Here is a 13,598-nt window from a genome sequence, read left to right on the forward strand (position 1 = left end):
TCAGACCCTTGGAAGTGTGTTATTGTCTTTTTCCCCCTTTCTGCTGAATGAATCAACAATAGGGACCTGTCGCTGCCTGAAAACTGCCTTCCCCAGGTGATGACTGAGCTGCTACTGCATTGCATGCAGGAGATGTTGGTCATCAAGGATGCAGGCAGCCTGTCTGTTGCAGTGTTTGGGCTGCATCTGGGCAGTATTGGGAAGCACTGGCTTTCTACAGGGAGATCAGTTTGCAAAGTTCCAGGCAGTAGCTTTTAAACAAGCTGAAAAATTAAGTGTTTTAAATTTATGAAATTCTAGAGGGAAGGGACCACAGAAAACATATGAACCAGATTAATGATTCCCCCACAAAAGGGATTCTTATTCTGCAAAAATCTTTACACAAGGATATATATACAAGGGCGATCATTGCAATGGTGTTTGTGAGAGATGTTTTCCATCAGTTGGGGAATAATTGGTTATTGTGGTATGTCAACACACTGGCACAAGTAAAAAAAATTAGGTGGTTTCATCATTGAGCTGTTTTGCTAATGCAACAAACATTAAGTGCTTACTCTGTGCCGGGTTCTCTGGTGCTGGGATCATAGAGAGAGACCAAATAGACACATCCCTGACCCCACAGAACTTCTGATTGATCTGACAGGAAGGATGATTTCATTCAATCAGTCATTCTTTCAGTGAACATTTTTTGTCGACTACTTTGTGCCAGACACTGTTTTAGTTCCTAGAAATATAGCAGTTAAGGAAACAGACAAGATCCCGACTCCCACAGACCTTGTGTTACTTGTCAAAGGAGAAATCTATATTGCTAAGTCAAAAGAAAAAAGAGTTCTAGAATAGTATATATAGTTAATGCTAATTTTTTTTGCCTTTAAATAATCCAGAAGAATATTCCCAAATTAATATGGTTATTCCACAAGGGCAAATAGTCAAAAGATAGTTTCACTTTTTGCTTTTATGTGCTTCTATAATTTGAATTATTTTATCCATTTTTTGTAATAAAAAATAGATTTAAATACTGTAGCAATATTTTCCTGTCCACCCTCCTCCTCATAGAAAGAAATTAAGACTTGGAAAAGTTAAGTTCAAGGTCAAGGCGGGCAGTAGAGTGCGCCAGCACTCTAGACGTGTCTAGAGTGTTCCAGCAGAGATTGGAACCCTGGTTTTCAGGGTAGGATCCACTCTACATCAATTATTTGTAATACAGAAGATGGCAGGAAGGGTAACAAACTATCAAGCTACCCCAGAGGGTCTGGGCAATGGCAAGTGGTCACTTAATTAAAAACAATGTAAAAAGATTGAATGTGTGGTTTGCTCTTAGAAGTGCTTAGGATTTTTCTCCCAGAGCTCTGCCATAGAGACCCACAGTACAAGAAGAGGCTCCCTGATCTCTTCAGACTGAAAAATTAAGGTCTTACCATGTTTTAACTGCCTATCACTTCTAGTGTTAGAATTCCCCAGGCAGAAATTCCAAGTGGTTTAACCTGTCATTAATTTATTTGGGGGCATCCCTTCATGCCTAGTCCCATATAAATTTAATTCTCATTTAAGTTTGAATTAAAAAAAAACTGAATACAAATTAATTTTCTGTCCAGATTTCTACTGAGAAAGTCTTTCTAGAGGTAAGTAGAGATGCCCTTCGTGCTGTAATTTTTAAGATTTTTGTCATCCTTTTCTGGGGCTCAGTTGGGAAGTGGGAAAAAGGAGAGGGGCAGCTGGAACACTTGGTTGGAGGGTTCTCAAGCTTCAGGAGGGCTCAGATTTTGGCCTATTTTCAGTGGAAAACCTATGCAGTGGAGCAATATGAGTTTCAGGATTCTAGATCCTCTAATATCTTTTTTTTCAGTTGTATTGACTAATTATAAAGGTCATTCCAAGTCACTCTTTTATTATTAGTAGTTTTCTTTTGTAAATTCTTAGTCAAACTCCTTCTGCTTATGGTGTGACTCTTTTTCCAGAGAAAGCAGTGATGTTTAAAGAAAAAAAAAGTTATTTAAGCTATTCAGGTGTGGTGGTGGCACTGGGACATCTGTTTAAATACCCACATTATTTTAATATAATTGTTTTCTGGGTGGGTCACCTTTGGAAAATATTTTATTATAGCTTTATAGTCTATACTTAACAACCTGCTTCATGATAAGTTGACATGTCCTTTGTAATTTCTACATTTTGAAATTGTACTTTTTCATGCATTTTACACCTAGTTTGTGTAAAATAGAAATATTTCACACTCCAATGCAGTGTTATCTTCTTTTGGTCAGTTCTGAAATATCCTTATATCCATATATCTATATCGAATCTGTTTTAAATTTTATTACCCAGTTTTACTTGCCATTCCTGTTCACTTGCACGCAGAATTTAGTTTTTATTCTGGAAACCCTTAAGTAAAAAGTAACAACTGTAAAAATATAGGTGAAGGTTGCTATACTAATAATGTAGATTTTTTATTCATTTCTTTATCCCAAAGTTCACCACAAGATCTTAGCAAAAATCTCTTGACCTTAATCTGAGGGCTGAAGCAAGGAGCCAATGGTGAGGGGCTTTGAAAGCTGCCAGCTGCCCAGGCCTCAGTGAAGTCCTCAGAGGGGTGCTGCCTTTCCTGTTCTCTCCAGCAAGCCTCCTACTCCAACAAAAATTCCTGGTAGCTAAGCAGCAGCCAGACAGCTTCTAACCACCAGGGAAGAAAGGAGTTTTCTGAATAGATGGAATTTCAGGTGAGAACTAAGGAATATGACATTTAGTTATCCTAGCTGCCTTATTTCAAGCAAATGTGTTTACAAGGAACTCTGGGTGGGCAAGCTAACCTGGAGCCAATTGCTTTACAGTACGTTGAGACTCTGAGTAAGAATCTCTAAGCAGAAAATACATCTTGTTAGAGTGCTTGTTTCCCTTTTTTTTTTTTTTTTAGGTTTTTATTTTGAAATAATTTGAGATTTGCCGAAAAATTGCAATGATTGTACAAAGAGTTCCTGTATTCAGCAGTTTTTTCAGTTAACAGCTTATATAACCATGGTACCATTTGTCAAAACTAAGATCTTAACATTGGCACGTGACTATTAACTAAACTACAAATTTTGCTTGGATTCCTACTACTGGCTTTTAAAATTATAAATTAAGTGCTTTTTGAAAAATAGAGTTTAAATTAAAGGTGAAAGTCCCTATTCCGTGTCCTCTCTATCAAAATTTCTTCCCAGTCCTACTCCCCAGGAACAATCCTTCTAGGCCAGCACTGTCCAGTAGAAATACAGTGTTGTTGTTGTTTTTCATTTTAAGTCTTCACAATCCAGTGAGTGTTTTCCATTTAGAGCACATCTCCATTCTGACTAGTCACATTTTAAGTGCTCAACAACCACATGTCGCTATTGGCTCTAGAATTAGCAAAGTTCTTGGCCATTCTCTATTTTTTCTCTCATATACAGACACACACACACACACACACACACACACACACACAGTAACCTAATTTCTTCCACTGCTTATAGAAGGCCATTGCTCCATGTCAGAATGGGACAACAGCCTTTACTTAGATAGCTATGTAGTACTAAGTAGAACAAATGTGCATAACCTATTAAATCACTTTCGCATGCATAGATGTTTAGTTGGGTTTTTTCCCCCCTCATTTCAAATAAGGCTGCAAGGAACATCCTTTATTCAAAAACCTATGTGCATTTGTTTACTTCCAATGTATATGATTCTGGATTTGGAAATGCTGTGTCAAAGGATGCGATTGTATTTGAAGTATCATGACAATAGAACAGTAGTGTATATGTATATATATATATATATATATATATTTTTTTTTTTAACATCTTTATTGGAGTATAATTGCTTTACAATGGTGTGTTAGTTTCTGCTTTATAACAAAGTGAATCAGTTATACATATACATATGTTCCCATATCTCTTCCCTCTTGTGTCGCCCTCAGAACAGTAGTATATTTTTGAACAAATATACCAGTCAGTGTATTACTAAATGCACATTATCTTTCTCAAGGCAGTCATTTTAGAAAGCAATTTATTTCAACAGTGTTCCTTTCACTCAAAGTAATTTGGTTTTGGTTTTTGAAATTTGACTTAAGAATCAGTTTAAGCTAAAATAACTAGGCCAAGTGACTCTCGTAGGCCTTATTCCTTTGTGGTCACATTTAATATTTATTCACTCATTTATTTCCTCCCTCCCTACTCCCCTCCCTACATTCCATCCATCCAGTTCCACTTTTGCTTTCCTAATAGTTTGTTCTCCTCACACAGCAGCCTAAGTATTTTCTTTTTCTTTTTTAAAACTCATCAACCAGGTTCAATTACTCTGTTATTTAAAACCTTTCAACAGCTCCACCAGGGCCTGAATTTCTTCTGACCTCACCAACCCCTCCTTTTTTTTTTGTTTCATCCACACTGGTTTCCTTTCTGCTTCTAGAACAGACCAAGTTCTTTCCGGTTCCAGCACCTTTTTTAGTGAACTTGTGTCCCTCTGTTTAGAATGCTTCTTTGAGACTGTTTGCAGAGCTGTCTTTCTCATCTTTGAGAAATATCATCTTAAATATCATCTAAGAGCTTTCCCTGAACACCCTATCAAAAGTGCCAACCTGCCCATCTCTATTCTAGTTTATTCCCTGCGTAGTTTGTTTGAATCTGAAATTCTAATTGTTTACATTTTTGTGATTTGTCTCCTCCAACCCTCAACTGGAAAGTAACTGTCACTTATCTTATATCTTAAGGACCTAGTGCAATGCTTGACCTGTAGTGGGTGCCAAATAAATATTTGTAGATGGATTGAATGAATGAATGTATGCCTGCTGTACTGCAGACTCAAGCCACAATACAGGCACCACAGATACTACAAAGATTTGTTTTTCCTTCAAGGAAGTCAGAGTCCATCAGGACAGCATGATGGCCAAGCAAATGATTATAATAAAAGGCAATAAGCTTTGGCAGACCTGCATACTAGATTCTGAGTGATGCAGAAAAGCAGTTTTTGGTGATTTCTTTTTCTTTTTCCTGAAAATACTAACTCTTGTCTTCACCACTTCTTTAATTTAGCTCTATAAAATTCCAGCTGACTCTCATTGAATAAGGATAGCCTGGCACATAGCAGACACTCAATAAATATTAATTGGGTGAATGAATTAAGTGATACAGGTGACATGGATTCCAACAGCGGACCTCCAAAAAACATATAGTGACCCAATGTATTTTCTACTTTGTAGAAAAACATGCGATTTGCAGTGTAAGCCCTTGTATATTTATTAAAGCATTATTTTATAATCGTTCACCTTTCTGGAGGCTTGGTGATGTCTGAATGTTGCTTTAGGCAACTTAAATTGCTTTCTTTTCTGTCTATGTGGGATAAAGAAAAGGATGGTTGTAATTAGGCTGTGAAAAACATGTTACACAAATGTGAAAGACTTCCACTTTTGTAAGAACCTGCAGTTTTGGGACGTGTTTTTTGTTTTCTTTAGTCAAAACCCTTTACGTGTATTATACAAGCAGTACATTGGTACATTCTTGTTGTAAAATGCTCAAATGATACATAAATATATAGCCTTCAACTGAAAGTCCCCCTTGCCTCAGCATGCTTCCCTACCACAGAGGACACTGAATAGTCTGATAGGTATCCATATACATCTTTCCTGTGACTTTTCCATACAGGTACATATGCATGTACATACACTGTCATTCTGTCACAGTGTTTTACAAAAACGCGTTCCCATGAAATAGATTTCCCATGAAATAGAATTGTTTTTCTCACTTACTATTTATTGGAAATAGTTCCACGTGAGTGTCCCAATAAAATGTCGACATTCTTTATCAACATAGATAGTTAACAAGCAGAGGGTTCTGTCAACGTTGTGGTAAGTCCCAATGCTCACCACCAACAGGGTGCCTTGACAAAGGTTTTGACAGAGCTCAGCATACATTTTCAATAATTGCTACTAGCACAGGAGTTCAACTGGTGCCCAAGTCATGCGGTGGCCTTGGTTTGGGAGACTGCTGAGACCTTTAGAAAATTCCCCTAACCCTATCTGATAAAAGCCCAATGCTATTATGGTTTTTTGATCCACCCATCTTCCCTAAAATGGTTGTAGAGGAAATGGCTCACAATCGTGTTATTGCAGCAAGGCACACTGGCTAAAACTGAAAGTTTTCATCCCAAAACAAATCTGTTGTCAGTGTTTTTAAGTAGAAAACATTGTTTTGGTTTTGGGAAGGAAGGAAAAGGACCCATCATCTCATAAGTTCTTGGGGAGACGTTCTGCTTTACACAAGGCAGTGCCCTCTAGCTGTGTGAGCAGGAGCTCAGCTCACATTCCATTTTCTGGCATCCTTGTCACTCACAACTTCAAAACCCCAAGCATCAATGGACATGGTATTAATATCTGATATACAATTTATATCATGGTATATAAATTGTATCGGGGCACAGTGTAGCTCAACTCCATTCTTTTTTTTAAATTGAAGTATAGTTGATTTACAATATTGTGTTAGTTTCAGGTGTACAGCAAAGTGATTCAGTATATATATATTATATATGTGTGTGTATATATTTCAGATTATTTTCCATTATAGGTTATTACAAGATAATGAATATAGTTTCCTGTGCTGTACAGTAAATCCTTGTTGCTTATCTATTTTATGTATAGTAGTGTGTATCTGTTAATCTGATACTCCTAATTTATCCCCTCACTTTCCCCTTTGGTAACCCTAAATTTATTTTCTATGATGACTTCATTCTTACTGAAGGTGGTGACTTGTTTTCCTAAACTTTCAAGGGTAGAGACTCTGGGTTTTCTTTGTCTACTTAGACTGTTCCATTGCTTAGTATGCTGTGCTCGATAAATATTTGGTGAAATAATATTTGTTGAGGGAGAAGAACCTGGCTTTCACTTCTGCATCTGCCCTGAGTGACTTCTAAGGGTCCTCTTCTCTATTCCTCTCTTTGGTCCTCAGTTTATTCACATATAAATCAAGGGGTTTGGCTCCAGGTAGTCAAAGGTCCCTTCATGTATAAACAGTCTCAAAGTCCATATGACTTTTCAGGCCTAGAGTCCGACCCCAAATTAAGACCTGTATTGAATATTTTGAGAACATCCTACATCAAAAATAATAAAAATACCTAGGAATAAAACTGCCTAAGGAGGTGAAAGACCTGTACTTGGAAAACTACTGAAGATGACACAGATGGAAAGTTATACTGTGTTCTTGGATTGGTAGAATTAATATTGTTAAAATGATCATACTACCCAATGCAATCTACAGATTCAATACCATCCCTACCAAAATACCAATGGCAGCTTTCAAAGAGCTAGAAACTATTTAAAAATTTATATGGAAATATGAAAGACCCCAAATTGCCAAAACAGTCTTGAGAAAGAAGAACAGAGGTGGAGGAATCACACTCCCTGACTTCAGACTATACTACAAAGCTACAGGAATCAAAACACTATGGTATTGGCTCAAAAATAGACACATAGATCAATGGAAGAGAAGAGAGAGCCCAGAAATAAATCCACACACTTATGGTCAATTAATCTATGATAAAGGAGGTAAGAATATACAATGGAGAAAAGACAGTCTTCGATAAGTGGTGCTGGGAAAACTGGACAGCTACATGTCAAAGAATGAAATTAGAACATTCTTTAACACCACATACAAAAATAAACTCAAAGTGGGTTAAAGACCTCAATGTAAGACCGGAAACCATAAAAGTCCCAGAGGAACACATGGGCAGAACACTCTTTAACATAAAACATAGCAATATTTTCTTGCATCTGCTCCTAAGGCAACAGAAATAAAAGCAAAAATAAACAAATGGGAACTAATTAAACTTAAAAGCTTTTGCACAGCAAAAGAAACCATTACAAAACAAAAAGACAACATAGTGAATGGGAGAAAATATTTGCAAATGATATGACCAATAAGGAGTTAATATCCAAAATATATAAACAACTCATACAACTCAACATCAAAAAAACAGCCATATTTAAAAATGGGCAGAAGACCTGAATAGACATTTTTCCAAAGAGTACATGCAGTTGCCCAATGGGCACATGAAAAGATGTTCAACATTGCTTATTATCAGGGAAATGCAAGTCAAAACCACAATGAGGTATCACCTCACACCCATCAGAATGGCTATTGGCAAAAAGAACAACAACAAAAATGTTGGTGAGGATGTGGAGAAAAGAGAACCCTCACACCCTGTTGGTGGGAATGTAAATTGGTGCAGCCTCTGTGGAAAACAGTATGGAGGTTTCTAAAAAACTAAAAATAGAACTACCATATGACCCAGCAATTCTACTCCTTAGTATAAATCTGAAAAAAAAAAAAACCAATGATTCAAAAAGATAACATGCACCACCATATTCATAGCAACATTATTTACAGTTGCCAAGATATGGAAGCAACCTAAGTGTCCATCAGCAGATGAATGAATAAAGAAGATATGGTGTGTGTGTGTGTGTGTGTATATATATATATATATACACACACACACAATGGAATACTACTCAGACATAAAAAATAATAAAATTTTGCCATTTGCAACAACATGGATGGACTTGGAGGGTATTATCCTAAGTGAAATAGGTCAGACAGTGAAAGACAAATACTGTATGATATCACTTATATGTGGAATCTAAAAAATAAAACAGACTAGTCAATATAACCAAAAAGGAAACAGACTCACAAATATAGAGAACAAACTAGTAGTTACCAGTGGAGAGAGGGAAAGGGGGAGGGGAAATATAGGGGCAGGAGATTAAGAGGTATAAACTATTAGGTATAAAATAAGCTACAAGGATATATTGTACAACACAGGGAATGTAGCCAATATTTTATAAGGACTCTAAATGGATTATAACCTTTAAAAATTGTGAATCACTGCATTGTACACCTGTAACTTATATAATATTGTACATCAAATATACTTCAATAAAAAATAAAAGCAGCCTAGCAGAGAACAAATACTATTGCAGCTCACTAAGATCTCCTGGTAATCTATTTAGTAAGCGGATCAAATCCAGCAAAAAGACTGACAGACTGGAGAAGCTTGACTTTTAAAGATACTTCTCAACATTCTTATGTAAAGGTGTGGCAAAGAGATAAGGAATAGAATTCCATCTTTATCCGTAAAGAGAAAAGAGAAGGAATCAGTGACAGACCACCAGAGGAGCTGGAAAACTACCTCCTAACTCACTGGTAAGTAAATCCTCTGGAAACTTATGCTGAAGAGAAAACTGGAACTTTGCTGCTTGAACTTCCTCGGTATTATATGGGGTCTTAGGACAATGATGACTGAGCCAATAGAAATTGGGGTAACTTATATAAAATAGATTTGGTTTTCTTGGGAGATAGGTTCTCATTTAAATGGAATCATGGACTTACACATCGGAATTGTTGAAGCTTTTCCTGGGCAACATCATTGAGGGGAGCAGAGGGTAAAAAGAAACCTCAGCATAATGGAGTGGTACCTTTGGAGGAAGACATACTTATTGAGGCTCTCTTGAAAGCTGTGTGGGGAATTCCCTGGTGGTCTAGTGGGTAGCACTCCGAGCTTCCACTGCAGGGGGCATGGAGTCGATCCCTTGTCAGGGAACTAAGATCCTGCATGCCACGTGGCAGGGCCAAAAAAAAAAAAAAAAAGAAAGCTGTGTGACTTAGAGTCAATGCATGCATTTGCTGAGCCTCTCATCTGTTAGATGGATGTTATACAATATCATGGAAATGGGAGTATGTGTGTCTGGAGCATAGCTATATTAGCAGTTTTGTTCATCGACGTCTGTGATTTGTACATTTAAAATACGTGTAAAGTGTGAAGGAGGAGCCTAGTATTGGCTTCTGACTTTTGCAGATTTGGTAGTATTCTTGTATGTGTTAGAAACTTGACCTTGCAAAGATTAGCAAGTACAAAAGTTTGACTTGGTTGGAGTTTTGTGAGGCTTGGCATAGAAAGATGTGGCCAGTTTGGGAAGGTGGGCAGCTTTTAGAGTTTGGAATTTGGCCTTGGGGAACCATTAAATGCTTGAAGGTGGGGAAGATAATTGATTGGATTATTTAGATACTGGAGAAGGTTTAAAAAATAGCTATCCTCAGATGTGGGTTCTCCCCCACAGCTGGCAGCTGCAGGTAGCTGGAGAGCGTGGGCTGCTTGGGCTGGTCTTGCTTTCATGACCCCTACATCCAGTGGCAGCTCAGTGCTTCCACATGGTCATGCTTGAGTCCCTAGTCCGATGTTCTGTTCCTGGTCATGTCAAAGCAGCATTCCCTAATTGGACTATGAATTCTGTCCCTCTATTGCTCCACACATTTCACCTATCCCAAATCAATACTTCTTCTTCCCCTGAGTCATCTCAAGATAATACAAACATGCTGTTATTTTTATCATCTTAAGAAAACTTTCTCTTGACCCTACTTCCAAACTTCCCCTTCCTTATTATTATTATTTTTTGGATGCAAAATGCCTTGAAAGAGTTCCCTGTCTTCAATTTTTAATTCTCTTTTGACTTTCACATTCCATTAAACCTTTTTCCTGAGATGTAACATACATAGGGAAAGTGAACAATCATTCAGCTACTCTTCACCGAAACTGCTTTGATCAAGGTCATTAATGATTTCCATGTTGCTCTGCCCTATAGGCACATCTCATCCCTTTTGCCTTTGCAGCGTTTGATTCGTGATCATTGCCTCTTTGTTAATGCACTTGCTTTATTTGGCTGCACAAGGATCCCATTTACTTTTTACTTTTCCTCCTGCTTCCTTGGTTTGCTTCTGTGTGTGTGTTGGCGCCTCTTCCACCTCCACCTTTTGCAGAAGGCCCCAGGACCTAGTCCCTAAGCCGAGGGCATTCCCTGAGCATCAACTCTGGTTCACGGCTTTAAAATCCCATTTCTATGCCGATGACTCTCAACTATGTACCTTGAGCCCAGACCCCTCTCCTGGACTCTTAACAGTCTCCACTTGGGTGTCTGAGAAATCTCAAACTCAACATGTCCAAAATCCACAGTGTTTCCTTCCAAACTGTGTTACACACAGCTTCCCCTGTCTCAGCTGGTGGCACCTCCAGTCTTTCCAGTTGCTCAGGCCAAAATCGCTTGCAGTCATCTTTAGGCTGCTACTCCACACCCTGCAGAAAATCCTGCTGTTTTGAAACATCCAGAGCCTGAGCTGCTCTCCCCTCCTCTCTCCTGAAATACTACAATAGCCTCCTGACAGGTCCTCATGCTTCTCACCCTAGCAGCCCCAGCATTCCTTCTCAGAGGTGAGCCTGACCCCATCACCCCACTGTGCCTGCACTGGGGCTCATTTTCCTGTGGAGTAAGCAGCTGGAAATTCATGTTTGCTGCCTGAGCCTGTGCCTCAACTGGGACGTATCCTTCTAAGGGTCACAAAATTGACTCTAAAGAGTAGCGATTGATGGAGGTTGAGTAGCTCAAATTAAAAAACAAAAAAATCCATTGTGCTGTTTGGGAGCCTTTAGGACATAGTGGGGGCTCTCGTGGGAGATGGGCTTGTCAGAAAATCCAATCCTATGGAATTGTACAGTTAATTCGCATCTCAGAGCCTTGGTTCTGTGTCCCTATCTTGGCGCTCGCTCATCATTTCCTCCACTTAAAACACCCTCTGCCCCTTCCCCATTCTCCAACTGTGAAGCTCACATGTCACTTTTTAAAGAGATTTCCTCCCATTCCTCCCTCTCACCCCCTCAGTCAGTGAACAGTCTCTCCCCGTGCCTTTGTGCTTCCATAATTTATTCAGTCGATACCTATTGGGTCCCTAAAAAGTTTTCAGGGATAGAGCAGAGAATGAAAGGGGGAGGCCTGCCTTGAAGGGGTTTACGGTCTAGTGTTGAGTGCTGTCCAACACAGTAGCCATGTTTGGCTATTTAAACTTAAAGGTAAATCAAGTTAAATGGAAAAAAATTAATTCCTTAGTTGTACTGGCCACATTACAAGTGCTTGCATGACACCCATATAGAATAACTCCAGCATCACAGACAGTTCTATTGGATGTCACTGTACAAGAGGGAAGAGAGATGGAACTCACGCGCACACATACACACACACACACACACACACACACATACATACACACATGTACACAATATATATCACAGGAAACAAGGTAATAAATGTAGAGAACTGAAACAGTCACTGGTTGGCTACTTTAGATAGAGGGACCTGGGGAATGTCTGAGAAAGTGACACTTAAGCAGGGATCAGAATGAAGGGAAGAAATCTGAAAATGATGGGGTGAAGGAATGGTGATCTAGGCAGAACACTGGTCCTAAAGTAAGGATACATTTGAAGGAAACCCATGTGGTGGAGGCCTGTGGGCAGGGAGAGAGCGGTAGAAGAAATCTGAGATGTTGGCAAGGGCCAGATCACTGGGGCTTTGTAAATCTGGGTAAGGAGTTAGATTTTTTTTTTCCTGAAAGAAACATAGGAGGGTTGTAAGTTGAGGAGTGACAGAGTCTGATTATATATTTATCGTTTACATCATTCTGCTCAATTTTATTAGTTGCTTACTTACCTGTGTCTCTGCCTGATTGCACAATTCTGGATTTTTTTCATCCTTGGTGTGTTGAATCATGCCCTGTTAGCCTCAATATATTAATAATAAGTGTGGTAGAATTGAATTAAATTAGAAAATTTTTATCACTGATCTACTGGGCTTTGGCCAAGTCTGAGAGTGTAACAAAAGTAGCCATAAAATGTTTTGTCTCCCAAATAAATAAGGCATGGCCTATTTTTGCATGAGGCATTTCAGAATTTTTCCCCCCGACCTTCGGTGGTGATTGAAGTGGGGTCAGTAGTGTCCCCTCCAAGTGTATAAAGGCAGAGAACAAGATGAAAGCAGGTATCCAGAAATATGCTTATTCCTTGGGAGAATGCCTCTTGTTACCTAGTTGAATTCAAGTGCATGGCATCGTAAAGCTAGGAGGCCTATTAAAGACATATGGTCCTACCTCTTGATTTTATGAAAGAGGTGATTTTCAGCAAATAGTTCAGGGGACAGCCTGTGTGAAGGCCCAGCAACAGGAGGGGGCTTGTATTCAAGTAGGTGGAGGAAGGTCTAAGGCAGGGGCCTCCTCCAACCAAGGCCTTCTTCAGAGACTGAAGCTCCCCCAGGCAGGGCTGGTGCAGGGGCAAGCTGGAGAGGGCATGCGCTAAGGTGAAAGTGTGGTACAGGCCGCGTGTTGCCATCTTTTTTTTTTTTTTTTTTGCGGTACGCGGGCCTCTCACTGTTGTGGCCTCTCCCGTTGCGCAGCACAGGCTCCGGACGCGCAGGCTCAGCAGCCATGGCTCACGGGCCTAGCCGCTCCGCGGCATATGGGATCTTCCCGGACCGGGGCACGAACCCGTGTCCCCTGCATCGGCAGGCGGACTCTCAACCACTGCGCCACCAGGGAAGCCCTGACATCTCATTTTATTTCACAAAACACAAAAAGCTGAGTTCTCACTTGAGCTCTCTGGATTTTTAATTTTGGCTATTAATTAAGAAATAAAATTTTAAACACTGTGTACAAAGTACTTCTGCAGGCCAGATATAGTCTTTGGGCCTCCAGTTTACAGCATCAGGCTTTAGGCCTCTTCCGAGTTCA

This window comes from Delphinus delphis, chromosome 3 (assembly GCF_949987515.2).
Source record: "Delphinus delphis chromosome 3, mDelDel1.2, whole genome shotgun sequence".
Classification (NCBI taxonomy): Eukaryota; Metazoa; Chordata; class Mammalia; order Artiodactyla; family Delphinidae; genus Delphinus; species Delphinus delphis.